Genomic DNA, 16,049 nt, shown 5'->3' on the forward strand with positions numbered 1-16,049 from the left:
GGAGACGGCGGTGGAGATGACTCCGGGGGCAATTCCCCGTCCGGCAGGGTGCCGGAACAGAGAGTTCTGTCCCCCGAATTGGACTTTCGCGATGGCGGCGGCTCTGGATGGTTTTCTCTGTTTCCGTCCTTTATGTCGATGTTTTTAGGTCAGAGACGATTATATAGGCCGAGAATCGGAGTCGGAGGGGCCACGGGGTGGCGCCACCATAGGGGGGGCGCGCCCCCTTGGGCCGCGCCGCCCTGTGGTGTGGGGCCCCCTGGCACCCCTCTGACTTTTCTCCGGTGTTCCGGAAGCTTCCGGGAATTATAAGGCCTTCGGTCTTGATTTCGTCCGATTCCGAAAATATTTCTTTACTAGGATTTCGAAACCAAAAATAGCGAGAAAACAACAACTGGCCTTTCGGCATCTCGTCAATAGGTTAGTTCCGGAAAACGCATAAAAATGATATAAAGTGTGAACAAAACATGTTGGTATTGTCATAAAACAAGCATGGAACATCGGAAATTGTAGATACGTTGGAGACGTATCAGCATCCCCAAGCTTAGTTCCTACTCGTCCTCGAGTAGGTAAACGATAAAAGATAATTTCTGAGCTGACATGCTACCAACATAATCTTAATCATACTATTGTAAAGCATATGAGATGAATGCAGCGATTCAAAACAATATTAATGCAATGGGTAAACAATTGAATCATATAGCAAAGACTTTTCATGAATAGTACTTTCAAGACAAGCATCAATAAGTCTTGCATAAGAGTTACTCATAAAGCAATAAATTCAAAGTAAAGACATTGAAGCAACACAATGGAAGATTAAGTTTCAGCAGTTGCTTTCAACTTGTAACATGTATATCTCATGGATAATTGTCAATGCAAAGCAATATAACAAGTATAATATGCAAGTATGTAAGAATCAATGCACAGTTAATCACAAGTGTTTGCTTCTAAGATAGAGAAATGGGTAAACTGACTCAACATAAAAGTAAAAGAATGGCTCTTCGCAGAGGGAAGCATTGATTGCTATATTTGTGCTAGAGCTTTGGCTTCGAAAGCAAGAAAACAATTTTGTCAACGGTAGTAATAAAGCATATGAGTTATGTAAATTATATCTTACAAGTTGCAAGCCTCATGCATAGTATACTAATAGTGCCCGCACCTTGTCCTAATTAGCTTGGACTACCGGATCATCGCAATACACATGTTTTAACCAAGTGTCACAATGGGGTACCTCCATGCCGCCTGTACAAAGGTCTAAGGAGAAAGCTCGCATTTTGGATTTCTCGCTTTTGATTATTCTAAACTTAGACATCCATACCGGGACAACATGGACAACAGATAATGGACTCCTCTTTAATGCATAAGCATGTGGCAACAATTATTATTCTCATATGAGATTGAGGATATATGTCCAAAGCTGAAACTTCCACCATGAATCATGGCTTTAGTTAGCGGCCCAATGTTCTTCTCTAACAATATGCATGCTCCAACCATTAAGGTGGTAGATCTCTCTTACTTCGGACAAGACGGACATGCATAGCAACTCACATGATATTCAACAAAGAATAGTTGATGGCGCCCCAGAAACATGGTTATCGCACAACAAGCAACTTAATAAGAGATAAAGTTCATAAGTACATATTCAATACCACAATAGTTTTTAAGCTATTTGTCCCATGAGCTATATATTGTAAAGGTAGAGGATAGAAATTTAAAGGTAGCACTTCAAGCAATTTACTTTGGAATGGCGGAGAAATACCATGTAGTAGGTAGGTATGGTGGACACAAATGGCATAGTGGTTGGCTCAAGGATTTTGGGTGCATGAGAAGTACTCCCTCTCGATACAAGGCTTAGGCTAGCAAGGTTATTTGAAGCAAACACAAGAATAAACTAGTACATCAAAACTTACATAAAAGACATATTACAAGCATTATAAGACTATACATTGTCTTCCCTGTTGTTCAAACACCTCACTATAAAATATCTAGACTCTAGAGAAACCACTCATGCAAACCAAATTTTAACAAGCTCCATGTATTTCTTCATTAATAGGTGCAAAGTATATGATGCAAGAGCTTAAACAAGAGCACAACAATTGCCAAGTATCAAGTTATTCAAGACATCATACCAGTTGATGGCGTGTATTTCACACGTTCGTTGGGCAACCCCAAGAGGAAGGTATGATGCGCACAGCAGCAAGTTTTCCCTCAGAAAGAAACCAAGGTTTATCGAACCAGGAGGAGCCAAGAAGCACGTTGAAGGTTGATGGCGGCGGGATGTAGTGCGGCGCAACACCGGGGATTCCGGCGCCAACGTGGAACCTGCACAACACAACCAAAGTACTTTGCCCCAACGAAACAGTGAGGTTGTCAATCTCACCGGCTTGCTGTAACAAAGGATTAACCGTATTGTGTGGAAGATGATTGTTTGCGGAAAACGATGAGAACAAGTATTGCAATGAGATTGTATTTCGATAAAGAGAATTGGACCGGGGTCCACAGGTTCACTAGAGGTGTCTCTCCCATAAGACGAACGAGCATGTTGGGTGAACAAATTACAGTTGGGCAATTGACAAATAAAGAGAGCATGACAATGCACATACATATCATGATGAGTATAGTGAGATTTAATTGGGCATTACGACAAAGTACATAGACCGCCATCCAACCGCATCTATGCCTAAAAGTCCACCTTCAGGGTTATCATCCGAACCCCTCCGATATTAAGTTGCAAAGCAACAGACAATTGCATTAAGTATGGTGCGTAATGTAATCAACAACTACATCCTTAGACATAGCATCAATGTTTTATCCCTAGTGGCAACAGCACAACACAACCTTAGAACTTTCTGTCACTCGTCCCGGTGTCAATGCGGGCATGAACCCACTATCGAGCATAAGTACTCCCTCTTGGAGTTACAAGCATCTACTTGGCCGGAGCATCTACTAGTAACGGAGAGCATGCAAGATCATAAACAACACATAAGCATAACTTTGATAATCAACATAACAAGTATTCTCTATTCATCGGATCCCAACAAACGCAACATATAGAATTACATATAGATGATCTTGATCATGATAGGCAGCTCACAAGATCCGACAATGATAGCACAATGGGGAGAAGACAACCATCTAGCTACTGCTATGGACCCATAGTCCAGGGGTAGACTACTCACACATCACACCGGAGGCGACCATGGCGGCGTAGAGTCCTCCGGGAGATGATTCCCCTCTCCGGCAGGGTGCCGGAGGCGATCTCCTGGATCCCCCGAGATGGGATCGGCGGCGGCGGCGTCTCTGGAAGGTTTTCCGTATCGTGGTTCTCGGTACTGGGGTTTTCGTCACGGAGGCTTTAAGTAGGCGGAAGGGCAGAGTCGGGGGCCAGACGAGGGGGCCACACCATAGGGCGGCGCGGGCCCCCCCTGGGCCGCGCCGCCACGTGGTGTCGCCACCTCGTGGCCCTACTTCGTGTGTTCTTCGGTCTTCTGGAAGCTCCGTGGAAAAATAGGCCCCTGGCGTTGATTTCGTCCAATTCCGAGAATATTTCCTTACTAGGATTTCTGAAACCAAAAACAGCAGAAAACAACAAGCGGCACTTCGGCATCTTGTTAATAGGTTAGTTCCGGAAAATGCACGAATATGACATAAAGTGTGCATAAAACATGTAGATAACATCAATAATGTGGCATGGAACATAAGAAATTATCGATACGTCGGAGACGTATCAGCATCCCCAAGCTTAGTTACGCTCGTCCCGAGCAGGTAAAACGATAACTACGGATAATTTTCGGAGTGACATGCCATCATAATCTTGATCATACTATTTGTAAAGCATATGTAGTGAATGCAGCGATCAAAACAATGTATATGACATGAGTAAACAAGTGAATCATAAAGCAAAGACTTTTCATGAATAGCACTTCAAGACAAGCATCAATAAGTCTTGCATAAGAGTTAACTCATAAAGCAATAATTCAAAGTAAAGGCATTGAAGCAACACAAAAGAAGATTAAGTTTCAGCGGTTGCTTTCAACTTGTAACATGTATATCTCATGGATATTGTCAACATAGAGTAATATAATAAGTGCAATAAGCAAGTATGTAGGAATCAATGCACAGTTCACACAAGTGTTTGCTTCTTGGGGTGGAGAGAAATAGGTGAACTGACTCAACATTGAAAGTAAAAGAATGGTCCTCATAGAGGAAAAGCATCGATTGCTATATTTGTGCTAGAGCTTTGATTTTGAAAACATGAAACAATTTTGTCAACGGTAGTAATAAAGCATATGCATCATGTAAATTATATCTTATAAGTTGCAAGCCTCATGCATAGTGTACCAATAGTGCCCGCACCTTGTCCTAATTAGCTTGGACTACCCGGATTATCACCGCAATACATATGCTTTAACCAAGTATCACAAAGGGGTACCTCTATGCCGCCTGTACAAAGGTCTAAGGAGAAAGCTCGCATTTGGATTTCTCGCTTTTGATTATTCTCAACTTAGACATCCATACCGGGACAACATAGACAACGAGATAATGGACTCCTCTTTTAATGCTTAAGCATTCAACAACAATTAATTCTTTTCTCATTAGAGATTTGAGGATATTTGTCCAAAACTGAAACTTCCACCATGGAACATGGCTTTAGTTAGCGGCCCAATGTTCTTCTCTCACAATATGCATGCTCAAACCATTCAACTCGGTGTAGATCGCCCTTACTTCGGACAAGACGAACATGCATAGCAACTCACATGAAATTCAACAATGAGTTGATGGCGTTCCCCGATAAACATGGTTATCGCACAACAAGCAACTTAATAAGAGATAAAGTGCATAATTACATATTCAATACCACAATAGTTTTTAAGCTATTCGTCCCATGAGCTATATATTGCAAAGGTGAATGATGGAATTTTAAAGGTAGCACTCAAGCAATTTACTTTGGAATGGCTGGAAAATACCATGTAGTAGGTAGGTATGGTGGACACAAATGGCATAGTGGTTGGCTCAAGTATTTTGGATGCATGAGAAGTATTCCCTCTCGATACAATGGTTTAGGCTAGCAAGGCTTATTAGAAACAAACACAAGGATGAACCGGTGCAGCAAAACTCACATAAAAGACATATTGTAAGACTCTACACCGTCTTCCTTATTGTTCAAACTCAATACTAGAAATTATCTAGACCTTAGAGAAACCAAATATGCAAACCAAATTTTAGCATGCTCTATGTATTTCTTCATTAATGGGTGCAAAGCATATGATGCAAGAGCTTAAACATGAGCACAACAATTGCCAAGTATCACATTACCCAAGACATTTATAGCAATTACTACATGTATCATTTTCCAATTCCAACCATATAACAATTTAACGAAGGAGAAATTTCGCCATGAATACTATGAGTAGAAACCAAGGACATACTTGTCCATATGCTACAGCGGAGCGTGTCTCTCTCCCATAAAGTGAATGCTAGGATCCATTTTATTCAAACAAAACAAAAAACAAAAACAAACCGACGCTCCAAGAAAAAGCACATAAGATGTGATGGAATAAAAATATAGTTTCGGGGGAGGAACCTGATAATGTTGTCGATGAAGAAGGGGATGCCTTGGGCATCCCCAAGCTTAGACGCTTGAGTCTTCTTGATATATGCAGGGGTGAACCACCGGGTGCATCCCCAAGCTTAGAGCTTTCACTCTCCTTGATCATGTTGCATCATACTCCTCTCTTGATCCTTGAAAACTTCCTCCACACCAAACTCGAAACAACTCATTAGAGGGTTAGTGCACAATATAAATTGACATATTCAGAGGTGACACAATCATTCTTAACACTTCTGGACATTGCATAATGCTACTGGACATTAGTGGATCAAAGAAATTCATCCAACATAGCGAAAGAGGCAATGCGAAATAAAAGGCAGAATCTGTCAAAACAGAACAGTTCGTATTGACGAATTTTAAAATGGCACCAGACTTGCTCAAATGAAAATTCTCAAATTGAATGAAAGTTGCATACATATCTGAGGATCATGCACGTAAATTGGCTTAATTTTCTGAGTTACCTACAGGGAGGTGGACCCAGATTCGTGACAGCAAAGAAATCTGGAACTGCGCAGTAATCCAAATCTAGTACTTACTTTTCTATCAACGGCTTTACTTGGCACAACAAAACACAAAACTAAGATAAGGAGAGGTTGCTATAGTAGTAAACAACTTCCAAGACACAAAATAAAAACAAAGTACTGTAGTAAAATAACACATGGGTTATCTCCCAAGAAGTTCTTTCTTTATAGCCATTAAGATGGGCTCAGCAGTTTTGATGATGCACTCGCAAGAAATAGTATTTGAAGCAAAAGAGAGCTTCAAGAGGCAAATTCAAAACACATTTAAGTCTAACATGCTTCCTATGAAGAGGAATCTTGTAAATAAACAAGTTCAAGAAGCATAATGCAACAAGCGTAGAAAGATAAAACAAGTGTAGCTTCAAAAATTTCAGCACATAGAGAGGTGTTTTAGTAACATGAAAATTTCTACAACCATATTTTCCTCTCTCATAATAATTTTCAGTAGCATCATGAGCAAACTCAACAATATAACTATCACATAAAGCATTCTTATCATGAGTCTCATGCATAAAATTATTACTCTCCACATAAGCATAATCAATTTTATTAGTTGTAGTGGGAGCAAATTCAACAAAGTGGCTATCATCATATATAGGAGGCATATTGTAATCATAAAAGAAAATTTTCTCCTCAATGCTTGGGGGACTAAAAAGATCATGCTCATCAAAGCCAGCTTCCCCAAGCTTAGAATTTTCCATAGCATTAGCAACAATGGTGTTCAAAGCATTCATAGTAATAACATTCCCATTAGCATGCATATAAAGTTCCATGGGTTTTTTAATTCTCTCTTCAAACACATCATGTCCTAATCCAAGATAAAGTTCATAAAGATCTCTCATATTTTTGTTGTTTTCCATTATGCTTAACTAGTGAAATAAAAACATGCATGATATTAAGTAAAGTAAAACAAGTAACTAACTTTTTTGTGTTTTTGAGATAGTAAACAAGATAGCAAATAAAGTAAAATAGCAACTAATTTTTTTGTATTTTGATTTAGTGTAGCAAACAAAGTAGTAAATAAAACTAAGCAAGACAAAAACAAAGTAAAGAGATTGAGAAGTGGAGACTCCCCTTGCAGCGTGTCTTGATCTCCCCGGCAACGGCGCCGGAAAATATGCTTGATGGCGTGTATTTCACACGTTCGTTGGGCAACCCCAAGAGGAAGGTATGATGCGCACAGCAGCAAGTTTTCCCTCGAAAGAAACCAAGGTTTATCGAACCAGGAGGAGCCAAGAAGCACGTTGAAGGTTGATGGCGGCGGGATGTAGTGCGGCGCAACACCGGGGATTCCGGCGCCAACGTGGAACCCGCACAACACAACCAAAGTACTTTGCCCCAACGAAACAGTGAGGTTGTCAATCTCACCGGCTTGCTGTAACAAAGGATTAACCGTATTGTGTGGAAGATGATTGTTTGCGGAAAACGAGTAGAACAAGTATTGCAGTAGATTGTATTTCAAGAAAGAGAATTGGACCGGGGTCCACAGTTCACTAGAGGTGTCTCTCCCATAAGACGAACGAGCATGTTGGGTGAACAAATTACAGTTGGGCAATTGACAAATAAAGAGAGCATGACAATGCACATACATATCATGATGAGTATAGTGAGATTTAATTGGGCATTACGACAAAGTACATAGACCGCCATCCAACCGCATCTATGCCTAAAAAGTCCACCTTCGAGGTTATCATCCGAACCCCCTCCAGTATTAAGTTGCAAAGCAACGAGACAATTGCATTAAGTATGGTGCGTAATGTAATCAACAACTACATCCTTAGACATAGCATCAATGTTTTATCCCTAGTGGCAACAGACACAACACAACCTTAGAACTTTCCGTCACTTGTCCCGGTGTCAATGCGGGCATGAACCCACTATCGAGCATAAGTACTCCCTCTTGGAGTTACAAGCATCTACTTGGCCAGAGCATCTACTAGTAATGGAGAGCATGCAAGATCATAAACAACACATAAGCATAACTTTGATAATCAACATAACAAGTATTCTCTATTCATCGGATCCCAACAAACGCAACATATAGAATTACATATAGATGATCTTGATCATGATAGGCAGCTCACAAGATCCGACAATGATAGCACAATGGGGAGAAGACAACCATCTAGCTACTGCTATGGACCCATAGTCCGAGGGGTAGACTACTCACACATCACACCGGAGGCGACCATGGCGGCGTAGAGTCCTCCGGGAGATTATTCCCCTCTCCGGCGGGGTGCCGGAGGCGATCTCCTGGATCCCCGAGATGGGATCGGCGGCGGCGGCGTCTCCGGAAGGTTTTCCGTATCGTGGTTCTCGGATGCGGGGTTTTCGTCACGGAGGTTTTAAGTAGGCGGAAGGGCGAGTCGGGGGCCGGACGAGGGGGCCACACCATAGGGCGGCGCGGGCCCCCGGGCCGCGCCGCCACGTGGTGTCGCCACCTCGTGGCCCTACTTCGTGTGTTCTTCGGTCTTCGGAAGCTCCGTGGAAAAATAGGCCCCCGGGCGTTGATTTCGTCCAATTCCGAGAATATTTCCTTACTAGGATTTACGAAACCAAAAACAGCGAAAACAACGAATCGGCACTTCGGCATCTTGTTAATAGGTTAGTTCCAGAAAATGCACGAATATGACATAAAGTGTGCATAAAACATGTAGATAACATCAATAATGTGGCATGGAACATAAGAAATTATCGATACGTCAGAGACGTATCACCAGTTACTACACGTAGCATTTTCCGTTTCCAACTATATAACAATTAACGAAGCAGTTTCATCCTTCGCCATGAAAATTAAAAGCTAAGAACACATGTGTTCATACGAACCAGCGGAGCGTGTCTCTCTCCCACACAAGCATTTATTTAAACAAAAACAAAAACAAGAAACATACAGACGCTCCAAGTAAAGTACATATGATGTGACCGAATAAAAATATAGTTTCAAGAGAAGGAACCTGATAATTTGTCGATGAAGAAGGGGATGCCTTGGGCATCCCCAAGCTTAGATGCTTGAGTCTTCTTGAAATATGCAGGGATGAACCACCGGGGTATCCCCAAGCTTAGAGCTTTCACTCTCCTTGATCATAGTATATCATCCTCCTCTGTTGACCCTTGAAAACTTCCTCCACACCAAACTCGAAACAAACTCATTAGAGGGTTAGTGCATAATTAAAAATTCACATGTTCAGAGGTGACACAATCATTCTTAACACTTCGGACATTGCTCAAAGCTACTGGAAGGTAATGGAACAAAGAAATCCACCCAACACAGCGAAAGAAGCAATGCGAAATAAAAGGCAGAATCTGTCAAAACAGAACAGTCCGTAAATATGAATTTTAAAAGGGCACCAGACATGCTCAAATGAAAATGCTCAAATTGAATGAAAGTTGCGTACATATCTGAGGATCACTCACGTAAATTGGCTTAATTTTCTGAGTTATCTACAGAGAATTAGACCCAGATTCGTGACAGCAAAGAAATCTGTTTCTGCGCAGTAATCCAAATCTAGTATTCACTTTACTATCAAAGACTTTACTTGGCACAACAAAACACAAAACTAAGATAAGGAGAGGTTGCTACAGTAGTAAACAACTTCCAAGACACAAATATAAAACAAAGTACTGTAGCAAAATAACACATGGGTTATCTCCCAAGAAGTTCTTTCTTTATAGCCATTAAGATGGGCTCAAGCAGCTTTAATGTTGCGCTCGCGAGAAATAGTATTTGAAGCAAAAGAGAGCATCAAGAAGCAAATCCAAAACACATTTAAGTCTAACATGCTTCCTATGAAGAGGAGTCTTGTACACAAATGAATTCATGAAGAACAAAGTGACAAGCATAAGAGGATAAAACACGAGTAACTTCAAGATTCTCGACATAAAGAGGGGAAACTTAATATTATTGAAATGCATATAACCATATTTCCCTCTCTTATAATAACTTTCAGTAGCATCATTGATGAAATCCACAATATACCCATCACTTAAAACATTCTTATCATGATTCATATGCATAGAAGTATCATTAAATTTGGTATAAGAAGAGTTATTCTCATTAATAGTAATTGGAGTAAGATTATTATCAAGAATTTGAACATGGTAAACAAATTGCATATTAAGGGAATTGTTTTTGGTAATCCAATCATGACTATGACAAGTTTCATAAGGATAGTTAGAACCTATATCATAGCATTCTTTATAATAATCATCGGAGATCGGGGACACGGTGTCATCATAGGAAATAGAATAGTTATCTTTCACAGTCGGTTTATCCGTGTCCACACCATCATTGTTATTAGAAGGAGATGTATCAAGAACATAATGACCAGTAGCTAAAGGATTTTCAAACACCTCTTCCCCAAGCTTAGAGCTTTCTATATCATTATGGGAGGAAGCATGGATAGCACCGACACTATGGCAATTATTATCATCATTTTCGAATTAGTTTCCCGGAGATTTGTAATATCAAAAGTAGTGTGCTCATTCAAATCATGATCGCTAATGTATGTAAAGGGCATAGAAAGATCATCGTATTCAGATTCATTATCATAATAATCATTAGGAGCAACATACTTACGGTTACCTAGCGTTATCTCATTCACGCGGGGATACGCCGTTACCTCTTTCTTTTTATTCTCCTTCTTCTTCTTCATTCCCTTCTTCTTGTTCCTTTCTTTAGGAGGAAGAGGCTTGAAGGGTGGCTTGTCCGCATAACCTGATTTACTTTCAGAAACAATAGAAGAAACTTGGGAGGATCCCTCCTTTTCATTAATTAGTTGAAAACACACAGCGGTCCTATCATATTTTGGCAAGGTGTCATCTTCTAAAATATTTTGTATGTAAGTATTTGTATGGCTATTATCAATGCAATAAGAAAAACACCCATGCAGGACATCATCAATATCAAGATCACTAATATGCAACAAAGAGATTTTTCTTGACAAATCCTCACACCCAAAAAATAAAGTAAGTTTATCATGCTGATTAGGAGTAATTTCATCATCACAATACAAATTTGCAGCACTCATTGGGTTCAAATTATCATTGGAGGAGCATTGAAAATTAAAATGACCCACTTCATGGCAAACTTCACAAATAAAAGGATAGAGGGCACAAACTTTTTTACCAAGATCATCTAGAGCCCTAAACCACTTTCTAGTTTTTTCATTAGCATGATGGATACAATATTCATCTTCGATTTGATTAATTCCACAAGGTCTATGTATTCCACAAAAATTAACATGCTTATAGGAAATAGCATTCTTAGGAGTTTGAGCATGCTTATTACAATAATTAACAACAATTTCATTCTTCATGCAAGCCTCTTTAAAAGGTTCATGATACTTATCAAAATTCTTTTTAGGCAATTCAAAATGAGAAGCAAAGGCTTTATAAAGATTTGCAGCAACTTGAGAGTCAAGACCATAAGTAGCACTCATATTTCGAAATTTATCGGTATCCATAAAAGTTTCAATGCATTCATAATCATAATTTATACCCGACTCTTTACCTTTGTCGTTCTCCCAATCTTCAGCGTTCTCCTTAATCCGATCAAGAAGGTCCCTTTTAAACTCTTCTTTGTTGCGCGTGAATGATCCAAAACAAGTAGCATCCAGCAAGGTCTTATCTTGAAAAGAAAGTCTTGCATAGAAGTTATCAATGATGATATTACCTGGAAGCTCATGATTGGGGCATTTGAGCATTAAAGACTTCAATCTCTCCCATGCTTGGGCAATACTCTCTCCATCATGAGGCCAGAAATTATATATTCGGTTTCGGTCTTTGTGAATTTCACTTGGAGGATAGAATTTAGAATAAAATAGAGGCACAATATCCTTCCAATCGAGAGAATGCTCATCCTTCAGCAGTTTATGCCAATGCGCCGCTTTACCAGACAACGACATAGAGAATAATTTCTTCTTCACTTCATCCATAGAGATACCCGCACACTTGAATAACCCGCATAATTCATGCAAAAACAAGTAAATGATCTCCAGGATGCACAGTTCCATCCCCTTCATAGCGGTTATCCATAACACGTTCAATAATTTTCATAGGTATTTTATATGGAATACTTTCAGTAGGTGCATTTAAAATATCACAAGCATCATTAGAGTTATCGCATATGGGAGATAAAGTATTATCGAGCAAATTTTCTCCCTAAAGATGGGAAGCTAAAAAGATCACAAAAACTAGCTTCCCCAAGCTTAGACTTCTCCATAGCATTAGCAAGTAATTGCATTCATACTAATAACATCGCTACTAGCATGCGAATAAGGTTCCATTGGTTTTTTAATGTTCGCACCAAACAATTCTAAATCAGGAAAAAGATTAAAAAGCTCACCAAATTTTTTGTTGTTTTCCATTATGCCTAACTAGTGAAAATAAAAACAAGAAACAAAAAGATGCAATTGCAGGATCTAAAGGAAATAGCTTCGAGCACTCACACACCGGCAACGGTGCTAGGAAATAGCTTAGTAGTCGGAGGATGTGAATACCTTTTACCTTACCTCCCGGCAACGGCGCCGTGAAAAGTGCTTGATGTCTACGGGAGCTTCTATTCTTGTAGACAGGTGTTGGGCCTCCAAGAGCAGAGGTTTGTAGAACAGCAGAGCAAGTTTCCCTTAAGTGGATCACCCAAGGTTTATCGAACTCGGGGAGGAAGAGGTCAAAGATATCCCTCTCAAGCAACCCCGCAATCACGATACAAGAAGTCTCTTGTGTCCCCAAGACACCTAATACACTTGTCAGATGTATAGGTGCACTAGTTCGGCGAAGAGATAGTGAAATACAAGTAGTATGGATGTATATGAGTGGTAATAGAAATCTGAATAAAATATGGCAGCGAGTAAACATGCAACAGAACAGTAGATAAACGGAGATTCGATGTTTGGAAACAAGGCCTAGGGATCATACTTTCACTAGTGGACACTCTCAACAATGATCACATAATAGAACCACTCTACACCCTCTTGTTGGATGATGAACACCACTAATTGTGTAGGATTACACGAACCCTCAATGCCGGAGTTAACAAGCTCCACAGTATTCGATATTCATGTTTAAATAACCTTAGAGTGCAAGATAGATCAACACAATTACACCAAGAACTAACATAGCATGCACACTGTCACCATCATACCATGAAGGAGGCATAAATCACATCGATACTATCATAGCAATAGTTAACTTCATAATCTACAAGAGATTACAATCATAGCCTACGCCAAGTACTAACACGGATGCACACACCTGTCACCATTACACCGTGCGGGAGGAATAAAACTACTTTGATAACATCACTAGAGTAGCACATAGATGATATTCAACTAGATCACATAAAGAGAGAGATGAACCACATAGCTACAGCGGAGCCCTCAGCCTCGGGGGTGGATTACTCCCTCCTCATCATGGAGGCAGCGATGGCGGTGAAGATGGCGGTGGAGACGGCGGTGGAGATGACTCCGGGGGCAATTCCCCGTCCGGCAGGGTGCCGGAACAGAGAGTTCTGTCCCCTGAATTGGACTTTCGCGATGGCGACGGCTCTGGATGGTTTTCTCTGTTTCCGTCCTTTCTGTCAATGTTTTTAGGTCAGAGACGATTATATAGGCCGAGAATCGGAGTCGGAGGGGCCACGGGGTGGCGCCACCATAGGGGGGCGCGCCCCCCCCCTTGGGCCGCGCCGCCCTGTGGTGTGGGGCCCCCGGCACCCTCCGACTTTTCTCCGGTGCTCGGAAGCTTCCGGGAATTATAAGGCCTTCGGTCTTGATTTCGTCCGATTCCGAAAATATTTCTTTACTAAGATTTCTGAAACCAAAAACAGCAGAAAACAGAACGGCCTTTCGGCATCTCGTCAATAGGTTAGTTCCGAAAAACGCATAAAAATGATATAAAGTGTGAACAAAACATGTTGGTATTGTCATAAAACAAGCATGGAACATCAGAAATTATAGATACGTTGGAGACGTATCAATAATCCCGACGAGATTGGAATTTCGAGACGATACGCTCCTTCTTTCTCGACGCGGAAGTGAAACTTTCCAAACGTCATCTCCATGGGCTCCTCCAGATACGCATATGCATCCAAACGGGAGGGCGGGTGAGGAAGAAAATCAACGAGACCAGTTTCGATCTGTTTACCTCTTTCCACTGCGTTGCTTCTAGTTGATGAAGTCGACGATTTTGAACGTGCCATCAAGATCAGCTCCTTGACACCTCTAATTCCCACAGACGGCGCCAATTGACAAGGGATTAACTTATCAATGCCTACAAGTTGTAGACTAGGGTTTTAGTCGGAAGTAGAGGGCAAGTAGATCTCGAAGGTTTCAGCCGAAAAGTACTCGACGATATGAAAACTAGGGTTTGTGAGACAATGATTCGATCCTTTCTTTGTCCCTCGACCCCCCCTTATATAGGAGGCGGAGCCGAGGGATTCTTGATACACAAGTTTACGAGTCCGGGAGGGTTTCTAACCCGTCCCGCAAGATTACAAATAATGCTTCCTATTACAACTCTAGCTTTCCTTAATAACAATTTGGGCTTCGACTCTCCTTATCCTTCGGGTCGTGGGCCTTCGAGTAAACCCCGGGTACTATCTTCGGCAGGCCCATTGGGGATGCCTATGTCACCGAGCCTCGCGATCTTGTCGTCCGTTATGTTGTTCGGGTACTCAAACTCCCGGCCCTCCGCCATGGTGGCCAACTGCCATTCCTGGAAAATGCACACGACATAGTCGTCGCTGTCGTCCTTGACGTCCTTGTTGTGGTACGCCAGCGCGTCGATGTAGTCCTCCTCATCATCGCCGTCACAGTCGTGGTCATCCTGTGCAGGCGTCGGCGCCTGCCGTATTCAATGATGAGGCACCGGTGGACGGTCTAAGGGGAAGTCCCTATCACCCAGGAACCCTGCCCTCCTCCTCGCATCCTTCTCGGATTCAAGATAGTTGCACCAACTGTCGGAGTCGATGGCGAGCTGGGCCAGGCAAGCGGCTCAGCTGGAGGCGTGGGGCAAGGGCCGCAACGGTATGGTGGCTGCGCCGAGCGGCGCGCGGGTGCGCCGCGGCCAGGGGAGCAAGGCCGGAAGCGGAAGTGGCCCAAGATGGGGAGAATTGGTGGCTGGGCTGAGGGAGATGGTGAGCCGGTAGTTCCGGCCCGGTGCCGGCCTGGTACCGGTCCGGATCCATTAAGCAAAATGAGCATGAGAGGTACCGGGCCGGTACCACCAACGGTAGTACCGGCCGGCCCAAGACTTTTTCCTTTTCTTTTCAATACAAAGAGGATTACTAGAAACGCAATTACTCAGGATCGGAAACTCCGATTGAGGTGAGATCAATTTTGCTGAAAACATGGAAAAGAGTGGAGGATGATTTTCCTATGGATTTAGAGGTGCAACCTCTCAATACGGTACACCAGGAAAATCATCCAACTCGAACATGCAACATGCGATGCATCCGGAATCCGTTTGCGATGAGTTAGAGATTGTCATGAGAATGAACACAAGATCTAAAACATCTCATGGATAAGAACCAATAACAACCAAGAAACATGATGCAATGCATGCAAGGTTTGAGCTCTCTCCGATGATGCGACCATCTATCCTACCGAGCACAAACCTTGACCTTGCGTGTTCCACTCGAGCCAGCAAGCTCCGTCTTCATCCCTCTTCAACCTTGTGCATGCCACCATCTTCATCCAACATACACGCCACCGTCCTCATCCATCTTTTACGCCGTCTTCATCCCTCTTCATCTTCTACACCTTCTTCGCCCTTCTTCGACACCATCTTCATCCGTCTTCTTCATCGAACTCGATCTTCTTCCTCTTGCAACCTAGAGACCAACATATGGCTCAAGCATTGCCTATGGACACGACCTAAGAGAGAGTCTCAATACAACCATTAGTCCATAGGGATTGTCATCA

At 41.9% G+C, this 16,049-nt stretch overlaps 1 pseudogene; it reads right to left on the minus strand.

The window, feature by feature from the left end:
• LOC124646828 overlaps positions 1 to 15,787 on the minus strand; it is a 55,776-nt pseudogene extending 39,989 nt beyond the window's left edge.
• Between the last annotated feature and the right edge of the window lie 262 nt (positions 15,788 to 16,049).

This window comes from Lolium rigidum, chromosome 4 (genome assembly GCF_022539505.1).
Source record: "Lolium rigidum isolate FL_2022 chromosome 4, APGP_CSIRO_Lrig_0.1, whole genome shotgun sequence".
In the NCBI taxonomy this organism is placed as follows: Eukaryota; Viridiplantae; Streptophyta; class Magnoliopsida; order Poales; family Poaceae; genus Lolium; species Lolium rigidum.